Source organism: Nannospalax galili, unplaced genomic scaffold (genome assembly GCF_000622305.1).
Source record: "Nannospalax galili isolate Female #2095 unplaced genomic scaffold, S.galili_v1.0 scaffold742, whole genome shotgun sequence".
In the NCBI taxonomy this organism is placed as follows: Eukaryota; Metazoa; Chordata; class Mammalia; order Rodentia; family Spalacidae; genus Nannospalax; species Nannospalax galili.
Window position 1 is genome coordinate 154,476 of NW_008347401.1, and position 4,450 is coordinate 158,925.

Consider the following 4,450-nt stretch of genomic DNA (forward strand, 5'->3'; position numbering starts at 1 on the left):
GGATGGACTCCCGAGTCCCACCACTGATAGAGGAGCTATTGACAGTTGATGGCTACTGGGGGAGAGAGAGTAACTTTTCTATTAGGGGTGGCTACTGGTCACCCCCAGTAGACGACCCCATCCCCATCCACATATGGGCAGCAGGGGGTAGGCTGAGGGGAGGGGCATGAAATAGGAGGAAATGTGTTATAGGGGCTTGGGTGTAGAGAGTGGTGGGTGACTAGGGGCTACAATTAGGATACATTGTGTACATGTATGAATTTTTCAAAGAATAAAACAATGAATAAAAGTTTTAAAAGGAGAAACAAACATGGGGGAAGTGGTAAGTTTGGCTTTGAATCTTTTGAGTTCTGAAGAACTGAAAAAAAATGACGAAATCAGATGTCAAGTAAGAAATTAAATTCTAAGGCCCAAAAATGTTGGGGTGTTTATTAGCAATTGACCGGTTGCTGGAAACACAGAACTGTGCAGGTTCCCTCAAACTATATAAAGATTGAGGAGAAGACCTCGGAAGAGCTCCTTCAAGAGAAAGGTAGAAAAAGATTCTGGAAAAAACGTTAAAAATAAATAGCCAAGAATTGTCAGAGAATCCGAGACGGGAGTTGTTTCAGAAGAAGGCTGTGATCAGTTTTAAGTGAAATGCTTAAAAGAACTGCATTTATTAGCTAAATATAATTCTAAAAAATATATCAGACTAGGCAAATTACAAAAAAGAAATTTGGGACAGGTGTGGTGGTGCCTGCCTTTAATCTCAGCACTCCGGAGGCAGAAGCAGGTAGATTTCTGTGAGTTCAAGGCCAGTCTGGTCTACATAGTGAGTTCCAGGACAGCTAGGGTTACAAAGAGACCCTGTCTCAAAAAAAGAAAGATATTTGCTTCTTCACAGTTCTGGATTCTGGACGTCTAAGGTCAAGGTCCCACGTGTGGTGTTCTCAGAGCCCTCTCTCTCTGGTTTGGTGGTGGCCACTGTTTTCTATCTTCACATGGACTTTTCTTTGTATGCACACATCTGGAATGCAATTTCCTATTCTCATATGGCATCAGTCATGCTGAGTTTGGATTCCATATTTTTTAAATTTCACTTAATTTTAATTACCTCTTTAAATACTCTATGTCCAAATACAGCAGCATTTTGGATTAAGGATCCAATAGATGTATTTGAGAAAAACAATTGAGTCAATAATAGGTCTTCTGTGCAAGCAAAATGATAATATTCTTTCCATTGCAGTACAGAGTTGCTTCATAGGATATTTGAATTTTGTGATTTCGTTTCTGTCACCATCCAGAAAACTGAGTAGTTTATATGCCATGTTCTCATCATAGTTATATCCCACAGTAATTACCACAACATTCAGCAATGTGGTAATGAAAGATATACATGAAGTATAAAACCTATATCTACCTGCTTCAATAATAGCATCATATTTAATATAACATCAGTATAAACTATCATTCCAATTAATTGTGAATACTTCTTATTACTTATCTTTATTGTTATATGCCCTTTTATAAACTCAAAATGGATATGAATAGGTGGTATCTTAGGAGAAATAAAGCCAAAATGTATTAGAGAAGAAAAGCAAATATGAAAAATAAAACGTGTAAAAGAGGAGTGTGGATAGAGCGAGCACATCATCTTCATCTTTACTTCATGACTGCACCCTTTTCTTCAGCTTGTAATTCCCTTTACTCCACAGCACAGCAGAGATGGAAACCATATATGAGTAAACGGCCAAAACATCAAGAATCAACAGAAGTGAAGGAAGGAGCAGTCCACCTGTGAGATGGTGACGTTTATCCGCAGAGTGAATGACTGGCACACTGATTTCCCTCATATCACATAAATTGATATCAGAATCCTGAGCAAAATTAAGCGCGAGTGACATTTAGTTTTTCTTCATTTCCTGCGCCCGGTATTTCCTTTCTCTTTTTTCATTACACGTTGACAAATTATGGCTGTACATATGTGGTCCTAATGATGCTACAATGTTAATACAGTGTGAAATGAAATGGCCACATTAAGCCATTCACTCTTTCTCACTTCAAACACCCATGGAGACCCTTCAAGATTTACCTTCCCAGCAGCACTGAAACATAATATACTGATGGGCTCGCTATAATAACCATTCTTGAAAGCGATCTGAAAAGTAGTTGAATTCATTCCTCTATCTAATTGAGACTTTGTACCCTTTGATATCACCGCCCAGTTTCTCCTACGCCCTCATATACTGATAGCCATCTAGATCATGTATTAATTCTACTTTTAATTTTTAAGAACCTTCATAGTGTGTTTCACAATTGTTGTATAACAATTTGCATTTCTACAACAGGGAACACAGGTTCCCTCTTCTCCACACACTCAATAGTATTTATGTCCTTTTGAGGGTAGGCATTCTAGCATGTATGAAATGGTATCTGGTTTTAAATTTGCATCCTCCTACTATTATGGATATTAAAACTTTTCATATATAGTCATCTGTATATCATTTTTAATAATGTATATTTATATATTTTTGTCTATTTCTTAACTGGGTGATCTATTTCTATGATATTGAATTGTGTTCCCTACATATTCTGTGTATTCATCAGATGCAAACCTTTCAAGTATTTTCACATTCGACAGATATCTATTCACTCTGTGGTTTACCCTACCGTTAATGTTATTTTTATTTTGATATAATCTCATTTGCGTATTTTGTTTAGGTGGTAAATTCCCAAACGCTTGTCTTAGGCAATGTCATACAGTTCCTTTCCCCTGTGTTTTCTTCTCATACCTTTTCAGTTTCAGGTTTTCTGCTTGTCTTCAGCCCACTTTGAATTTTTGTATATGGTGTGGGATAGAGTCCAGTTTCATTCTTTTACATATCATGTTTTCTCAGCATAATTTAGAGGACATACTATCCTATTCCCAGAGGATATTTTTGACACTTACTTCCAAACTCAGTTGAGCCTCAGTATATATGGGTTTCTACAATTCCACTCACTAATGCATGTATTTTTGTGCCAGTACCATGACGTGTTAGTCACTACAACACTGTAACATAGCCAGAAATCAGGAAATACCGTCCCTAGCCCCGCTCTTCTTGACTATGGCTAGCCAGGATTTTTTGTGGTGGTGTATACATCTTTGGATTTTCTGTAACTATTAAAATTACATTGAAACTTTTATAAGAGCTTGTTTGATTCTACAGACAACTTTGGGCAGTGTGGACACTTTTAGACTATTAATACTGCCAGTCCACAAATACAGATATCTTTCATCTTGTTTGTGCTTATTCATTTATTCCTGTCTTACAGTTTTGGATGTACAGGCTTTTCACATTAATGGTTTTATTTAATCTTAACTGCATTATGTACATATTTTATAGCCATTTCAAGGAGAGCTATCCTCAATTATTTCCTCAGAATGACCATTATTAATAGAAATAACAGTAATTTTGTGTTGATTTTGTAGCTTACAAACTCACTGATTTACCCATTTGAGTAAGTTTTCAGTGGATTATTTGGGGATTTCTACATGTGAGATTGTGTTCTTTGCAAATGGCTAGTTTCACTTCTCCTATTTAAGTGACTTTATTTCTTCTTCTTGGTGTATGGTTCTGGCGAGTATCTGCAGCTCTGTCTTGAACCAAAAGAAAGTAATCTTGATTTGTTTGGGTTCTTAGAGGAAAGGGTTCAAATATTTCACCACATATAAGAAAATAACTTACTGAAATTTGCTGATTCAAAGGTGGAAAGGATCCTAGTGATTATCTCTCTCTTTTTTCTTTTTCTTATAATGTTAGCTGTAGGCTCACTGAATGTTATTTTCATGTACTGACATATACTACTATAACAAGATTGGGGGATTTTTATCATGCAAGTATGTTGACTTTTTTCAAATGCCTTTTCTGCGCCTATCGAGGTCATTATATAATTTAAATTTTGTCTTTTTCTTTAATATTGTGTGTCACATCTGTTAATTTGTATCACAGGGATAAGCCTCACTTCGTAATAGTGAAATATCCACTTCATGGGTTGTCACACTCAGTTTGTGACCACTTTATTGAAGGTGAGGCATCTGTTCCATCACAGAGAGTGACTCTATAGTTTTCTTCCGATATCATTGTTTAGTTGTACTTGTAAAATAAGCTTAAATGTACTCCCTCCTTTCTGAGTTTTGGAAAGTTAATGAAGCATTAGTATTAGTTCTTTAAACGTTTGATGGAAAATTCAACAGAGATGTTATGATCACTCATTTTTTTATCTGTTCAGTTTTTCTGTTCAAGATTCAGCCTCAGGGGTTATCTGTGTCTGTGAAGTTATTCCTTTCTTTTAAGTTATTGTGCTGGATGGCTTTGGTGTCAACTTGACACACTTGGGTTGAAGGAGCCTCAATCGGGGAATTGCCTCTATTGGGCTGGCCTGTGGCCATGTCTGAGGGGCATCTTCTTGATGAGTGATGTGGGAG